Genomic DNA, 19186 nt, shown 5'->3' with positions numbered 1-19186 from the left:
ATTAAGTTTCTTTTTGTTTTTTTAAAATGACTCATATATATATATATATATATATATATATATATATGAGTAATGATTATATGAGACCTTACCACATCCATGTGTGTAGAGCCTCAAAGGATCACCATTAAATTTAGCACAGATCTCTAGAAAAGACAAGTCTTACACCCATGTGATAATTTTTTTAGAGATTTGTGCTAAATTTAATAGTGATCTTTTGAAATTCTACACACATAGGTGTGGGAGGATCTCATAGGATCGTTACTCATATATATATATATATATATATATATATATATATATATATATATATATATATATATATATATATATATATATATATATATATATAAAAGTCTTCTCAAAGCTTATAGGCGTAAATGAACTATGATTTCGTCTACCCTCATCACCGTCAAAAGTTTATCGTACAGTCACGATTGTCCGATTGTTTTTCATTTTTCATTTTTCATTTTTCATTTTTTTTTACAAATTGAAATGATATGAAATTCAGAGCGTATGTGCATTTTAGTGAGGCGTACTTAATAAAAATATTTAAAAAAATTGGCAAAAAAAATTGACCAAAATACCTTCGAAACTTTTTGGGGGTATTTTGGTCAATTGTTTTCATTTAAAATATTTTTTTTGATATTTTCGTAGATTCGCCTATTTTTGATGAACACTCACTCCAAATTTCAGGTCATTCCGAATTGTAGAAAAAAGTGAAAAATGAAACACTACCAGATAATCGTGATCATGCGATGAACTTTGGACGGTGATTAATTAGGGTTGGCAAAATCACTATTCATTTTCGCTTATAGGCGTTTTGTAGTAACTTCGTGTGTATATATATATATATATATATATATATATATATATATATATATATATATATATATATATGGGTGCGGTTTGTATGGAGCCTAGGCTCTAAACAATCAAATTAGAGCCTACCTTCAAATAGTATAGAGAAATGTGGTTTCAATACTGGAAATCTTTGTGATGGCCTTAAAATATATTTTTACCATTATTTATAAAATTTAAAGCTTAAAAAATAGTGTAGATCAACAGATCTATGAAAACTTGAAAATTGGCGGTCAAAAAATGTGTTACAAAATACACTATTTCCAAAATTTGAAATCCATTTTTTTTCTTATGTCTACGCATCTTGATGTCGAGATGATCAATTCGAGGATATTTGGGCATCAAAATAACCTCATTTAGTGAAATTTTTGAGGTAGGCTCGAATTTGATTGTTTAGAGCCTCGGCTCAATATAAACTTATATATATATATATATATATATATATATATATATATATATATATATATATATATAGATGTCACAATCATTCCCACTCATTAGATGTCAAATCAGATAGTTTGAGGTGAGTAACGAAGTCCATTCCTATTCATTAAATGTAAAATTAGATAGCTTGAGGTGAGTAACGAAGTCCAATAATTTTTTTTTTGGAATTTTGTATCTATTCAATGACAGTCTTATCCATTTTGAAATTTAAAAGACAAGAATGATTGTGATCTCCATGTACAAAAGATAAATGATCTTTTATATATATATATATATATATATATATATATATATATATATATATATATATATATATATATACACACACACACGTTGCCTGTGCAATCAACATAGAAGCAAGGAACCAACTTTATACTGGACATATGGATTCATAATCAAGTGTGCCATTTCTGAGTGTAGTTCTAAGCAGTGTTCGCAAAAATCGGCCGATCTAACCGGTAACCGCCCGGTTAGATCAGAACTTGAAACAAGTCCTCCATTATTCAACTCAATAACCAGTACACTATTTTCTTTTAAGCGTTTTTGCGTTTTTTCTTTCAAGTTATTCGTTGATTCAAAAAATTACTCCCCATCGGAATCAAACTTGAAACAAGTCCTCAATTACTCAACCCAATAACCAATACACTATTTACTACTTAGTTAACAAAAAGAAGGGCCTTAATGTTTTCTTCATTTTCTTTTAAAAAAGAGAGTTGGTCAAGTCAATTTTTTTAACACTATTTTAATTTCGTTACACTATAGTAAAGATTAAATTTTTTTTGGTTAATGATACTTTTATATTTTCCCATTTTTCTCAAATTTTTTTAAAAATACCCCTAGGCACAAATTGATTCGTTAAAATCCATTTTTTTTCATTAATTTCCAACTTCATTTGAGTGTGTTATGTTTTAATCACATTCTTTATATACTTTTCATATTTTAATAGAAATTTTTTTTTATCTTTTTTATTTTTTTAAGACTTTTTTGATCGTACGGGTCTTGCCTGGTTAGAGCGGTTGAATTGGCCGGTTTACAGGTTAGGCCGGTTTACCAGTTAGGCCGATCAAATTGCTTCCGGCCTCATGTTCGGTTAACCTTTCCGGTTCGATTTTGTGAATACTGGTTCTAAGCCATGATTACGACTGGAGCGGTTCTTTTGGAGGTCTTTCTTTTTTTCTTGGGAAAATTTCGTACATAACCTTAATTCCTCGTCTTATTTCATGGTAGACCCTCTTTCTATTTTTCTTTCAAGCGGCATAAAATTTTTTTTAAAGATTTCACCGTACCCCCTCATCTCTTATCTTCTTCATTTATTCACTTTTGATCATAAAAATTAACCCTAACAAACTTTTTTATACCATTTCCACCCAATGTGAGAGGAGATAGGAAGCCCTTAATATGGCATTGAGGGGCTGAAAAGACAAAAAATATAATAAAAAAATATTTTTGAAACATTTTTGAGTTAAAAGATATAATAGGGTAGGTTAAAAAACATTTTAGGTTAAAAAAGTTTTTGAAACGTTTTTTGAAACATTTTAGGTTAAAAAAGTTTTTGAAACTTTTTTTGAAACATTTTTTTAGATTGAAATGATATAAACAAGTTTGTTGAGACGAATTTTTACGGTCAAAAGTGAATAAATGAGGGAGATAAGAGATGAAGGGGTATGGTGAAATCTTTAGAGATTTTTTTATGCCACATGAAAGATAAATAAAAAGAGAGTCTATATAAAATAAGATAGGGAATTAGAGTTCTATACGAAATTTTCCCTTTTTTATTTTCCTTTTCTTGAACACATTCAAACCACTCAAATGTGATGCTTCTTAGTGAGGTTGGAGGCTGTGCTTGATACAGCTGTGGTGCACATCTTGCTTTCAGAAGTAAGCCGTGTGAGATGTAATGCTATCCTTTATTTTCTTTTTTCTTTTTTAGTGATAATATGGTATTTGAGCCTGGCATCATATTGCTAAAGCCATTGCGTCCCAACCATTGCACAAAGACGTTCGATCCATGTGTCCTCCTATTTGTGGTTTTGATATTACTAGCAGTAGACAATTTTCTAATATGTAGGATATTGGTTAATCCTCTAATATGTAGGATATTGGTTAATCCGCAATCATAGACGATTAGACCAGACAGGATGGTCCAATAGGTCGGATTGCTAAGCGATGCCTTAGGTGGTCTAGTCCAGAGTAAAAATAGAGTTGAAAATATGTCAAAATAATTGTTTGATCAGTTTTGATTGGTCAGACGGGCTTGTTTTGACTGATTAGACTTATTAAACACAATTGATCAACTTTTTTGTAATATAATTATTATTGTTATTTTAATATTTTTTTAAATTTAGTCTATCCAGTTCTACTTTTGATTAGACCAGTTTTAACTGGATCAAATCCCTCAATAGTTGAGTTACTAATATGATAATGCTGATTAAGACTTTGTCGATTTTAACAGGTTGAACTCATTCCGCAAACTAAACTAGATGAAGGCTAAAATATTACAGTATGCGTGACAAGTTCTAGGAGAGGGCTTTGGAAGATCAATTTTAAGAGCACTTGAGTCTTTTATTAATTATTTTGAAAATCATGCATTTAAAATACTTAGGAGAAAACCAAGACTTGTTGAAAATGTGATTCACATTTCACCACAAGTCCGGATTTTTGGTACACCAGTCGACATACAGTATATGCTTCACGCAACAAGGTAAATCTGCATTTAAAAAATCATTAATTGTGCCCTCTACCAATGCCGCAAGGTTTTCTAATTACTTCCCCATTGACAATTTTTGAGAATGGGTTGGGTCTTGGTGGTGGTACCGTCCAGTCCCATAATGAAATCTCATACTCCAATCTCACCAAAAGGTAGGAGCTCAAATCCCCCTAACTTACCCTCTGCAATCCGTTACGTCTTAGGTTCAATTTCTATCAAGTGTAACGACTCTATTATTACCAAAAGCGTAGTGACCCAAATCCTCAATGACTTACTGTGTCCTAGGGACCCAAATCCCCAATGAACTTACCCTCTGCAACACTGTATCCTAGGCTCAATTTTGACCTTGACTTAGCAAAAAGAAAGACAAAAAAAAAGAGAGCCACTGACTCAGCAAAAAGAAAGAAAAAGAAAAAGAAAAAGAGAAGAAAAAAGTGCTTCTTTGAGTGAGAGAGGCCCAAAACTATGCTTGCTACTGTTGAGGAAATGATGTCTTAACTCTATATCTAGAAGAATTTAATGCAAAACACTTTTCAACTATTAAGCATGGGAAAAGTTTATATAAGGTTGCAACTGTAAAATGTAGAACTACGGATGCACCTAAAAAATCCATCGAAAAATGTTGTTTAATGTTGAAAAATCATCTATTTGAGTATCTCGATATCAAGAAGAATGATCATGAAAGAACAAAGGATTTTGAATCTCAGAAGTAATGTATCTTAGAATACATTATCTAGACTGTCCATTTTCAAAATTTTCATATGTTTATAGATCTATTTGATTTTAAGTATTTTTAAAGTTTAAAATTTTATAATTAGATATGAAAATAGATTTTGAGATAACCTTAAGAATATTTTATATCAAAATTATATGTTATGATAAAATTTGAAGGTGCGGTTTAATTGGATTGTTTAAGGTTGCAACCTTATGGAAACCACACCCATTAAGCATTTTACTTTTTTCTACTATTGCAACTCAAATTGATTTGCATTTTAATAGATATTTTTGAAAGTTAATCAAAATATAAAAATAAATTATTAAAATAACTAACAGGATTCTGTACTCAACGGTGCATGTAGAGGGTTAGCATTGGAGGTCTAAGGGTGGTTAAAATCATAAGATAATGTTTATCTAGAAAAGAATTAAAAACCCAACACCTTGGTTAGTTGTTAGGGAGTGAGGAATCATTAGGGCCTAGGGTATAAAATCCTTCTGACGCCACTAGAAAAATGCAAGACCTCAGGGAACGTATGCGTTAGAAATAAGCAGTGTTCCAGAGCCCGGATAAGTGAAGCGGATCGTTTACGGATAGATTTGTATCAGATTGTTAGATCGGTGATCTAGATTGAGTCTTGATCGATCCGAATTGCTGATTAAAAAAATTAAAAATAAAATTTAAAATAAGGATTTGTGGGGTGGGAATTATGAAAGAACTGAAAAGAACATCAGATAAGTGCTAAAAAGGAAGAAAAAAAAAAGATATGGGTGGGTTTTAGGGGAAAAACTGGACCGATATCCCTACCATCCTGAAATCGATTGAGTCCCTGATGATTCCCATTCAAATCAGCAATAATCTAGATTGAAATTGCTATATTAGAACAATGAGTGTATGCAAACCATCTAAAGATTAATAATAAGGGGAAAAGACGTATACACCCTCCCCCCTCTAAAACTAGTATCCAAGATAATCCCATGCTCCCAAATGAAAAAAGGACCTTCATTATCCAAACTGCACAATTTACTTTTTATTTATTTTCTAATAACCTCATCATAAAAATTCCGAGTTTGTGATGTTTCTTTCAACTTAGTTGTGCCCCTTACAAGATATGAGAAAGAGAGAGAAAGTGTTCAGGGAAGGTTGCTAGAGAGAGGGACGAAGATGCCCATGAGTGATGAATGAAGAAAAAGATGAGAATTGTTATAACATAGTGATTTAAAAAAAAGAATTTTGTAATTTAAATAATAGAAAAAATAAAGAGGGGGTTAAAGATGAGGTTTTTATTTATTTTTTGTTAAATTTGGTGAGTTATGAGGTATTTAAGGAACCAAAAGATTATTTGAAGGGCAAGCTTTCTATGTTTCATCTACAACATAAAACTTATATACTTCCCTTTATCCAACCGTCCATTCTGAATGGAGGGCTAAGATTGTTCACATCACAATGTCACGTCTCTCAACTATTTTATTTTTCATTTTTTTTCTATAAACTATTTTGACATCAAATTTTATACATCCAATCCTCTATTAAACTTGCACCAGCGGAAAAATATAAAACAGATATTTTTAATAAATAAAATAGCCAAAATGCTTTTGAAAGTTTCAAAAGGTATTTTGGTCATTATATTTTATCCAAAATTTATTTTCAATATTTTTTATAAGTGTCATTATATTGATACATCAGATCTAATATCAAACGATGAATGACTCCCTTGATCAAAATTAAACGGGTGGATGGTTGGTGAAACCTTTCCCTCATTTTAGAAAGAGAGATTTAGGTCTTTTTCACTAATATGATTCAATAGTGGCGGCGTTTGATGAGCAATGCAAAGGTACGCTGTGACATCTTCCTCGTGCTCATTCTATCCTACTTTTGTAAAGGCCTCTTTGACTCTTTGGTTTAGTGGAATGAGGGGCACGCACCTTCCTAGGTTTCTTGGGTTGTTCTCAAGGGGAAAAGCTAATGCGACAATTGACGAGGATCAGACGGGCTCCGGGACCAAGAGTTGTCAAATTTGCTCGGTTTCTGCTGAAGAGGTCGAAACCTTCAGATTTTAACCGTACATCGAAATGAAATGAAGTGGCGGAGGCCTTTTGATTTTAGGCCTAGATCGAAATGAAGTGAAGAGGCCACAGCTTTCAGATTTTAGGCCGAGATCGAAATGAAGTGAAGAGGCTGAGGCCTTCGAATTTTAAGGCTAGATCAAAAACGAAGCGAAGCTTGGTGTTGTTGTTTTTCAAGGTATGTTTAAGGCTGCTTCGACTTAAACAAAGTAATATTTATATAAAGTATGTTTATTTTTTATTTTAAATTTTTACCATTTTTACATATTTATATATATAAATATTTTATTTATTATATTAAATTTTTTAAAAAAATATGAAGTTTTCCTCCCGAATTGGTCGAAGCACCGAATTGCTTGAGTTTTCTCATCAAACCAAAAAAGTATCCAAAGAGAATCTAACAATGTTGACAAGTATGATTTAAGGGTTTCATATGTTTAAGATGGGTCTTAATACTAGTTAAATTGATTAATATGGGTTTAATTGTGATTTAATTACTTGAACGGTTAATTAGAACCTTAACTAATTTCGTTCAAAATAAAAGTCAAGTTTGATAAAAAAACAGGTCACCAACATATTTTAAACAATATGACCAGCTAAATGAAGTTCGCAAAATTGTTTTAATACCGTTTATTTTTTAATCTATACACATTTTTCGTTTTTTTTTTAACCATACGGTCTAATTGGTTGGACCATACCGATTTTGAGTAGACCAATTCTCTCACCGATTTGATAGCTGATGTGATCCTAATAACACTAGTCAGAACACATTTTAAAAATATAAAAATATAACATATATTATAAAAAAAATTATCCAACATTGTTTCTCCTCCCAATCGGTAAAAAAAAAAAAAAAGAGTCTAATTACCTAAAATTAGTCAAAAGATTGGTTTTTGCCAATTTCTGACAAAAGTGAGTTTTTGTTTTGGACCAATTGGGCCGCTAATATTAGGAATAGCTACTTATATACCAGGCTTTCTAGATTATGGTCGGAAATAATCTTAGAAGTATTTTTAGGACCCGAATTCTTGCAAATACAACTGAATTTACTATGCTATCAACTCCAAAAAAAAATATGAAAAGAAAAAAGACTTTGGACTAATAAAATTATAAATATGCTCATTTCACAAAGGAAACAGTTTATATAAGGGCGAGGCACACCTCAAAAATACCGTTTTGATGTTGGAAAACCCTCAATTGGATCATCTAGATTCAAGATGTATGAACATGAGAAAAAATTAATTTCAAGTATTAGAAAAAGTACATCTTGTAATGTATTATCTAGACTGTCAATTTTCAAGATTTTTAAGTGTTCATAGATCTGCTCAATCTTCATTATTTTTGAATTTTAAATTTTATAATTAGAGATGAAAATACATTTTTAGGCCATCTTGAATATTTTTTATACTGAAACAACATATTTCAGTAGTATTTGAAGGTGCACCTTATTTTTATTGTTTAGGGCCTAGGCCTTATGCAAACCACACCCTTGCACAAATGGGTAACTTGCTGTCATAACTGAACCAGGAGAATCTGTCCAACAAATCAATGGCTCTTAAGGCCTCCATCAAAGTTGTAGAAAAGGGTGGCCCGTCCATACAATATGTTCCCTTTCTTATGCTTTCGGGTAATTTAGGGTCACTTTGTTCTTGGGCTTGTTTAGATGTCACCAGCATTCATGTCGAAAGGTTAGCTTTAGTTGCTCTTATAGGCAATTATGCAATGATCATTATCAAGTGGAATAATGGGGCTTTTATTGCCATTGTGAATGGTAGCCGATTTTATTTCTATGATGGGTCTCTATGAGTCAGCCAACTCATATTATACATATGCGGTTCCCCTCTCAAATCTATCTTAAAGATGGATTTTAATCCAAAATTTTAAGGACTCATGATCTAGGCTATTATAATAATGGATATGAAATAAATAAATAAAAATTTCAACATTTAAAATGTGGTTCTTTTAAGGATATTTCTACACCATCTCTATTTATTTTAGGCTGGTGGGTTCTTACAATGCCCATCTTAAAGATGGATGTTGGTGAGTCAACGAGCTCCAGCACCTGTTGATTCATGAACAACCCTTTGTTTTTTTTTTTTTCGAAATAATAAGTGGGGATGAGGAGCCCCTACCCGTTTTGGTTATTATTAATAATCTTAAAACTGTTCCTTATTTCTAGGGCCAAAAAATGTTGTTTTGGAAAACCAATACCCCATCAAACAGTTTCAAATCAAAACATGAGAAATCATAGGAAAACAATAACGAACTGCAACAACAAATCAAACATAAGCAAACTTAACAATCAGAGAAAAGCATAAAAGAACATAAAGGTTTATGTGGTTAAAAGAAAAAAAATATCAAATTTTATATGGTTAATTACTAATGTTATTATATCCATGACCAAAGATAATCAATGATTTCATTGTCACAACTCCGTAATGATACAATGCAGCTCTTCCAGAAGGGATCTTTTTAACTTTCCAAGCTAAAAACATATAAAGAACTTACATAGTATATCAAACTTCAACACAATCTTGGAGAAGATATATACATATTCCGCAAATAACCTTATAATAACCCCAAATTTCTCAATTAGGGGCTCTAGCTCCATACCTCTAGTCTAGAGGGAAGCCTTTACCCCCTCAAATATTCCCAGTCAGAGGTACGATAATATACCAATCGATTAGGACCAAAGTGTTTATGTTAAGATTCGAGCAGATTTTACCCAAAAATTGGCGTAGATCGGAGATTTTTTTGAACCCATAATTCAATTGATCCCACTTCTTTTAGCTTTTTCAAAATTAACTCAATTTTACAAAAATTTGAGCAGATCTTACATAGAGATTGACATGGATCGGGATGTAAACAAAGAGCAAGTAGACTTGTGACCAACATAAGATACATATTAGGTTACACCATAAAATTCATAGCTTCACACAACATGCATCCCACACGTGCCTCAATAAACAAGTTTCCAACAAAAGAGCACCATAGGCTCATGGAACATTCCACGGACATCTGTTGTCCATTCCCAACGCAATGACTAGGATGGTTGAGATTATTGGTGTAGATATTGTAGTCTATTTTCTTTCTTTTTCTACAGTTCCTAATTAAGTGGTAGAGAGAATTTCATTTTCCTCCGATAGTTTTATGATTTATAATTTTCTGACGTTTTTAAATTTTTTAATTGGGAGTTTCTATCGTTATTTAGGGGTGCGGTTTGTACATGGTGCCAACAATAAAAAGTCAAAGTAAGGTGCAGCTCCAAACTGTGCGTGTGCATGTATTAGGAATTTTTTCCGTTTTTTTTTTGTATGTCATACAAGTCGTATTATGTAACCACCTATGCATATATGGGATTTTCCCCACAAGTTGAATATAGAAAAAAATTTCTCCTTCCACATGGTATAAAGCCCTAGATCATTATTACACTATTTCTATTTTCTCGAGTATGCTATTGCTCGATCATATTTGTTATTGATTTCAAGCAGTCCTTTGATCAACTTGCTTAATCAATTTCAAATTTGCGTCATCGAAAACGAGCAGTATTGGCTTTTTCAAGCCCCTTTTTGTTCTTTTAACCAGCTCGATTGCATTTCTCTTTCTAACAAAGGTCTCAAGTTTTTGTCCATTGCTCAACTCTGTTAATCTATTGGTTCGGTTGATTGCATATGAACGGGACAAATTGTCAACCAAAGCAGTTAAATGCTTTTTTTTAGTTTATCCTGACCACCAAAAGGCAGGACCTAAATTGTCCACCCACCCAATGAACTCAATCTAGAGCATTTTCAAACTCACTGCTGTAAATAGAGGTGAACTATGTGGCCAATAGACGAACCCGACATGACTTTATGTTATCAATGTTGGGTTTATGTGGCCTTTAAAGGACTTATGAGAGCTTGTATGAACATTTTATATAGTGGAGCATAAACTCAGTGGGAGTGTGGTCTTTTTGTGGTCCATATTAGGCACATATTATTTGTTGATACTCTGACAAGGCTCGACGAGCTAGGCTAGCCGAGGTTTGGAACAATCCAAACTACTTAGGCATAAGGATCTATCGATAAGGGTTTAATGAGTTATCCCTTGATGATGTCGGAGTATACTCAGATGAGAGCCAATGAACTGTGTGGCCCTTGTGTGTGATGAATAACTTTTAGAGACATAGCTAAAACCTTATCATTATATCATCACACGGCATATACATAGATAACCATTTTAAGATTCACCAATGAGGGTGAAGCGTGTCCATGTACGAGAAATTACCCCTATGCACCATAGAGTTATGGTTGCATCATGGTCTGGAGAACCATGATTTTTGTCTTTAGGGAGAACTTGAAATTCATAAACTGGAATTGCATCCCCTAGTCTATTGGTTGACTTTCCAATCATAAACCCTTGCAGTGGACTGTGGGTCATGGGAACTACTGGGTCAGTTTGAGAAAGCTCAACAGATTGTGATTCGCAGTGGAAGGTGGAGTGCTCCCATATGTTGATAATTTCCTAGATCTAACGGATCTTATTCCCATCAAAATTAATTAATTTTACGTTATGTGATTTTTAGAATGTTTATTTGAATTTTTGTGAATCTTATGATATTTTATTTTTGTCATTTGGATTTATAAATTAAAAGAAATAATTTTTCAATGTTTTAAATAAAATATAAGATTTAAAAATTCTAAAAGTAAAATAAAATATTTTCTAAAAATATATGGGATCTCCATAAAATATAAGACCTAAAATTTAAAAAGATGTGGATTAGGTGGGCTCACACGTGGCCACCAAAAGGGAAGCATGCCCCACCCATTCACGTAACATTCACATAATATTTATCCTATTTGTTGGCTTATCTTTTTAGGTATACCAACTTATGTGATAAGGTTGAATATTTGAGATATTTATTAAATCTTTGAATCAAGATTGGTTGATCTAATAATTAAAGATTTGATATATTAAAATATAAGTTTTTCTTATTTGATGACAATAGATTTAGGAAATAGAGGATAAGAATCTACTTCGTCTATTTGAATCTTGATGGTGCGTCAAAGAGATGGATGACTCAAATCTCTCACCTCACAAATCTTCTTAGATCGACAGTTGAGATTTGATCCTACGAATAAAGGCTCATCTATTTGAATCTTGATGGTGGATCAAAGAGATAGATGACTCAAATCTCTCACCCCACAAGTCTTCTTAGATCGACGGTTGAGATTTGACCCTACGAATTGAAGCAAAATCTATGGCATTGAAAATCTATAAAAAGATGTCCCCCTCATAAAATGAGATGCATATTATCTTCTCTCTCGTTAAGAATTCTCTCTCCCTACCTCAAAATTTAGCTCTCTTTAGAAAGGGCTTTGGATTACTAAAAGGAGGTACGCCTCAATTTTTATCTCTCTCCAAGTTGCACCATGTTTTGGTGACACGCATCACTTCTGTTCTTTATGGGTGGCAAAAAGGTGGAACCCTAGTAAATCTCTCCCTCTCTCTTCATATTCTTCTCTCATCTCTCTAAAATCAAGCTAAGATGCTTGATCAAGATTAAGCCATTGAGTGGATTTTTGCCATAGTAGGGAAATCAATATATCGATCATAGATCTCGAGCACTATCGGAAGGAGGAGATTCGGTGTGGGGTATACCAAGTCCGATTGAAGTAATCTCCAACAATTTTACCTTTTTAAATATTTACTTCTCTTCCCATAAAACAATAAAGTTTAGTTTTATTTCTTGAATAAATAATTGTATTTGAAGATGTAGCACTTGAGAACCGATTTCATTTTTATTTTATTTATTTTAAGAGTGGTTCGATTATAATTGGACATTGTAAGTAATCTTGTCGGTGTAGGGGTAAAGTAAATTTTTTTTTATATCTACACCGTGCGTTATCATTAAGTCTTTTCATTGGTAGCAAAGCAAGGTTGATAGTTGAAGCCATTAGATGTCTTTTCCCTTTATTAAGGCGAGATCAAGCTTGAGAACGAGATGTAAGAAAGCTACTAATCTTTACGGTCAAGTAGTACACCCCGGTTAATAATTATTGAAATATATTCAAAACACCGAGACATACACTTTAAAGAATTGGTAATCTGTGCTATTTTGGAGTAGTTATATGAAGACGATAATGATGTATTTCTCTGTTGTATATCAAGTGATTTTATGTGTCTTTGAGAGTAGGATCTACCTACAAAATTTCAGTGGGAGTTCCTAAGGGAATTGAGAGTTATGGACTCATGATTGAAGGGTGTCAGTTCTGACCCTGTAAAATCTAAGAACTGTCTAATGAGTTCCGTGATTTTTCTCACCAATCATATAATTTTATTTTTAGCTGAAATTGGAATGTGACTCATAAAATTGAGTCTACTTTAAAAAAAAAAAATTCGATTAAAAAATTCCTTGTGGTTTGAAAGATATGATTAATTTATTGAAGGATGCGCATATACTGTTTTATGCAACGAAAACTATTTCCATGACTTGGAAGTCATAATTTTATTTCTATTCTTAACATAAGATTTTATGGCTCATACTAAGTTTTTAAAATTCCTTTCTGAGTCTAATTTTTAATAAAATTTATTTGAGAGAAAAATATCTGTTTGAAGAGAGGAATAAAAATTTTGGATTAAAGAGATGTCATCATGAATTTTTTATAATTATGGTGTTCTCTTCATCGAAACTTAAATAGCTATAATTATCAAACCTACTTAACAGAGTGATATGAGGCATGTAAAAATACATGTACTACCATGATGCGTCTACTTTGATACAAAATTAGTTTGAAAGTAAAACGCCATAAGGATAAAGATAAAATACAAGTTTACTAGACAATGTTCATCATGAAATTCTACAATATGAGTTATTTTGTGATGTGTATGTCACCTTATTTATTTATCTGAAGGAAGATATTATTTGTTTTTTAGTCTAGTTTTCAACACGAGATTTCAGGAAGAAATTCTTTGAGGTTTGAGAGAAACATTTTTTTTATTGAGAGACGCTCAACATGATTTTCTATTGAGAAAATTACATTGTGATGTAAAAAGTCACTAAAAGGTAGACTTACTAAATGGTGTGATTTAGGGATGGAACTTAGCACTATTTTATATTTTTGAGTCTCTTTCAGTACTCAAAAGGATTTGGAGAGAAACTCTTTATGAGTTGAGAGATATCATATTTTTATCATGGAATGCTCATGTTCTATTCTGCAGTAAATTAAAAGATGTGACATGTTAATGCACATCTTTGGATTCTCAGTAATGAAGACCTTTTTAGGGCTCATTTATGCGAGGTTTTATAGTGTGTCATGCATATGGTTTATTATAATAAAACTTCAGAGAGAGGTAATACAGAGCTGACAAGGTACGACACACTATATGAAGAGTATTCGATATGGGAACAACAAAAAGAAGAAGAAACACAATACCTATAATAGCATCTTTGTTTATTCGAAATGAAATGATACATAGAGAGGCTTGAAGGTAGCAAAGAAAAGCTAAAGATCAGTGAAAAAATCAAATTTGTGATATTTTAAATGATGGGATGAAGAAGACGTTTTTCTTCACAGTGCTATATAAAGAAGAATCCAACTGCTGAAGAGATGCACACTCCGTGACATGTGAAACCGATGACCAATATATTCTCCATCAGTTGTGTGCTTTTCCAAGATCACAAAAGTTTATCAAACAAGTAAAAGCAATGAATCAAGAAAGCCCAGGTACCACGCTACATGGTTTTGAGGTATGACATTTATCTCACATTACATGGAAATGTCATATAGGGAAAGAGGATTCAGTAAAAAAATTTTATATACTTTGGTTATATTTTGGCTAATGGTTTTGTGAATATGTATGGAGTGTATGAACATTGAGTGATATACGCTAACAAATTTGAAAGAGCCTGTTTATGAATACCATGTGTTGTGGTGCCTTCTTGTACTAAGAGTATGAACTACTTAAGGTAGTGATACATATGGAGATGTGATTTGATCAATGGCTTTGAGTCCTAAATATGAAACACGAGAGATGGGTATGACTTATTTAAATATGTAAGTACGAGTGGAATGTTCTGATGGAACTCGGTCTTAGTGACCATCTTCCCGATAATGTCTAGTAATATGATGTGTTGCATGTGATGATGATCTCTTCATAAAGTCTCTATATTTGCCAAAAAGAAATTTTTGTCAAGATTTTGATAACAATTATTTAGTCATTTTTTGTTTTAGATATAATTGTAATATGAACTTTACGGCTTGTTTTTGTAGCTGTAAACATGACTTGGTAAGTGAATGCAGTAAAATAATTTTTGAAGACTAAACATATATTTTAATATTAAATTGGTTGTTTTTAGAAAAAACCTGAGTCTTTTTTTAAGAAAATCATTTTAAACCATTCATACTATTATCTAACCATTGCTTGAGATATATATACCAAGTCTACTTTTTTTAAAATGGAGAAAACCATTATGCCTTCAAGGTATTTATAAAATTGAGAGAAAAACTGTCATGCATAGGTTTTTAAATATCCATATGTCTTGACTCATGTTTATAGTTATTTAGAATCCTCAATTACCTAAGACCTTGAACCATATGGAATATTGTAGAAAGGCTATCTTACTAGGCTTCTTTGACACATGTTATATTGAATAGATAACTTGGTTTGTATAGATTTACTACCAAGATGACTAGTGTAGTTGAACCTTTATGATTTATAAAGATTTTACATATTGTGAAACCAATGGCCATTGAATTACTTATTGCATGAGACTTGCAATGCTATCTCATGACATAGATATAAGAATGTTGAGAATGTATATATTGTATGTGCAATAATTGAGTGGGAGCTGCTACAGTCCCACGTTTTTTTTACCTGTTTGGGTATCAGATATACAGATGCAAGCTATCTCAAGAATTCAGATGATGTGAATTCTCCTTTTGAATGATTGCTCACTCAACCCTCAGACTATTCTATTTTTCGTATATTTAGTTATACATGTTTAGTTCTGTTGATTGCATATGAACAGGACAAATTGTCAACCAAAGCAGTTAAATGCTTTTTTCTAGTTTATCCTGACCACCAAAAGGCAGTACCTAAATTGTCCACCCACCCAATGAACTCGATCTAGAGTATTTTCAAACTTACTGTTGCAAATAGAGGTTAACTATGTGGCCAATAGACGAACCCAACATGATTTTATGTTATCAAGGTTGGGTTTATGTGGCCTTTAAAAGCCTTATGAGAGCTTGTATGAGCATTTTATATAGTAGAACATAAACTTAATGGGAGTGTAGTTCTTTTGTGAACCATACTAGGATATTGTTATTTGCTGATACTCGGACTAGGCTCGACGAGCTAGGCCAGCTGAGGTTTGGAAAAACCCAAGATACTTGGGCATAGGGATCTACCGAGAAGGGTTTAGTGGGTTATCCCTTGATGAGGTCGGAGAATGCCCAGATGAGAGTCAAGGGACTGTGTGGCCCTGACGTATGATGAATAGCCTTTAGAGACAGTGCTAAAATCTCATCGTTATATCATCATACGACATGTATATAATAGTTGTTTTGAGATTCACCAATGAAGGTGAAGCGTGTACATGTGCGAGAAATTATCCCTATGCACTATAGAGTCATGGTTGCATCATGGTCTGGAGGACCATAATTTTTGTCTCTAGGGGGAACTTGAAATCCATAAACTGGGATTGCGTCCTCTAATCTATTGGCTGATTTTGGCGGTTTAATCATGAACCCCTGCAGTAGACTGTGAGTCATGGGAACTGCTGGGTTAGTTTGAGAAAGCGAGACAAATCGTGATTCGCGGTTGAAGGTGGAGTTCCAATATATTGATAATTTCCTAGATCTAACGGATACGAATCCCATCAAAATTAATTAATTTTATGTTATGTGATTTTTAGATTGTTTATTTGAATTTTTGTGAATCTTATGATATTTTATTTTTGTCATTTGGATCTATAAATTAAGATAAATTAATTTTTCAATGTTTTAAATAAATATAAGATTTAAAAATTCCAAAAATGAAATAAAATATTTTCTAAAAATATATGGACCTCCATAAAACATGGGGCCCAAAATTTAAAAAGATGTGGATTAGGTGGGGCCACATGTGGCTACCAAAAGGGGGCACGCCCACCCATTCACATAACATTAAGAATATTGTTTATCCTCTTGGTTGGCTTATCTTTTTAGGTATAGCCAACTTATGTGATAAGGTTAAATATTTGAGATATTTACTAAATCTTTGAATCAAGATTGGTTGATCTAATAATTAAGGATTTGATATATTAAAATATAACTTTTCCTTATGGGAATAGATTTAAGAAAGGGAGGATAAGGTTTTAGCTCATTCGATATATTAAAATATAAGTTTTCATTATTTGATGGGAATATATTTAGGAAAGGGAAGATAATGTTCCAGCTCATCTCTTTAAATCTTGATGATAGATCAAAGAGATGGATAGCTCAAATCTCTCACCCCACAAGTCTCTTTAGATTGACGGTTGAGATTCGACCTTACGAATTGAGACAAAATCTATGGTATAAAAAATCTATAAAATGAGGTTTTCCTGATACGTATTATCTTCTTTCTCTTTAAGAATTCTCTCTCTTTACCCCAAAATTTAGCTATATCTGAAAAGGACTTTGGATTACTAAAGGGAAAGGGCTTTAGATTACCAAAGGGAGGCACGCCCCAATTTTTATCTCTCTTCAAGTTGCACCATGTTTTGATGGCATACATCACTTCTGTTCTTTATGGGTGGCAAAGAGGTGGAACCCTAGTATATCTCTCCCTCTCTCTTCATATTCATCTCTTATCTCTCTAAAATCAAGTTAAGAGGCTTGATTAAGATTAAGCTAAGATGCTTGATCAAGATTAAGCCATTGAGTGTCTCTAAAATCAAGCTAAGAGGCTTGATCAAGATTAAGCTAAGAGACTTGATCAAGATTAAGCTAAGAGGCTTGATCAAGATTAAGCCATTGAGTGGATTTTTGCCATAGTAAAGAAATCAACATACCGATCATAGATCCCGAGCACCATCGGAAGGAGGAGACTCGGCGTGGGGTGTACTAAGCTTGGTTGAGAGATTCTCCGACAATTTTGCCTTTTTAAATATTTACTTCTCTTCCCATAAAACAATAAAATCTAGTTTTGTTTCTTGAATAAATAATTGTATTTGAAGATGTAGCAATTGAGAACCAATTTTTTTATTTATTTCAAGAGTGGTTCGATTATAATTGGACATTGTAAGTGATCTTGTTGGTGTAGGGGTAAAGTAAATTTTTTTTTATATTTATACCGTGGTTTATCATAAAGTCATTTCAATCAATGCTAATCAATTCAAAAGTTTATATACTAAAAGACCATTTATTTTTAGTATAAAGAGGTCTTAATCACTCTTAGCCACCAGATTTGAAATCCAACTATGATTGGTGTATAACACAGTCTGAAAATTTTTAGTATGAATTGTTTGCCAAATCACTCATATACTCCTGACCGTCTGATTTTACATCTAACGATCAATTGTAATTGTGACCATGTGCCAAGAGTAATTAGTCTTATTTTATACATTTCCATTTCAAATTTGGCGTGGAACAAGCACCACTTAGGAGCATTAGCCCCAGTACTCCCAATTTTCATTTGCACAAACATTAGGAGGGAAATATTTTCAAATTTAGTAAGTGTGAAAATATTAAATCTATCCCTCCCTTTTCAAACTCGAACCACATGTGTCCTAATAATGATGTTTGCGCCTTGTTCAACAAAAGATGTTTTCGAACAGGTAAAAGGAGTCTGCCTCTTTTTACTATCTTTGAGACAATTGAGGAATGATGGGCCATGCAGGTTTGAATGGATGGTCCATGCAATCATCCACGCCGTATTTGAATTGAAGTATTGCACTGTAAATGAGGATCGGGCGATCCAGATGCACTGTGACATTTTACGTGGGGCGTTTCAGGAATTGAAATTGGGGTTGGACTTGAGTGGTTGCTGGTTGACATCAAGTAAAGCTACATTTCTAAGTTTTATTCAAATCGGGCTTAAACTTAGAATGGGTTGCTTCTTAGTACCATTTGCCCTATTCAGGCAAGTTTGTATCCTTCCAAACTATAATTAATAAAAAAAAATTGAAAAATATTAGAAAACGGCTCGGAATCCCAAGCCTTCCAACTTGGTCTAGTGGAAGAGTCCTAGTAGGATAGACAATGTTTTTTATTCAATAATTGCCATTCCCTAACTACTGATGTGGGCAATTGGCAATAAGATAAGCTGAAAATAATCATCAATGGGTGTATTTGGACTATCATTATCTTCATCAGCAGATATTTTTTCTAACTATTTGGGGTCGGCCACACGAATCTCAGTCCGTCATTTTGCTCTATCAAACATCAT

General features: G+C 32.7%; 1 long non-coding RNA gene across 3 annotated transcripts; it reads left to right on the top strand.

Moving 5' to 3' along the window:
• The first annotated feature begins 6264 nt into the window (after nt 1–6264).
• On the top strand, nt 6265–18931 carry LOC148780329 (uncharacterized). Of its 3 annotated transcripts, none has more exons than XR_016041122.1 (2): nt 6265–6971; nt 18638–18931. It is a non-coding gene; the product is annotated as an uncharacterized LOC148780329 (long non-coding RNA). The 3 variants fall into 3 exon arrangements; XR_016041121.1 differs by lacking the exon at nt 18638–18931 and adding an exon at nt 8321–8641; XR_016041120.1 differs by lacking the exon at nt 18638–18931 and adding an exon at nt 8256–8641.
• The last annotated feature ends 255 nt before the right edge of the window (nt 18932–19186 follow it).

Source organism: Amborella trichopoda, chromosome 9 (genome assembly GCF_054954075.1).
Source record: "Amborella trichopoda isolate Santa Cruz 75 chromosome 9, AtrichopodaSantaCruz75HAP2 v2.0, whole genome shotgun sequence".
NCBI classification, from domain to species: domain Eukaryota; kingdom Viridiplantae; phylum Streptophyta; class Magnoliopsida; order Amborellales; family Amborellaceae; genus Amborella; species Amborella trichopoda.
This window is presented reverse-complemented; position numbering and strand designations above follow the sequence as displayed.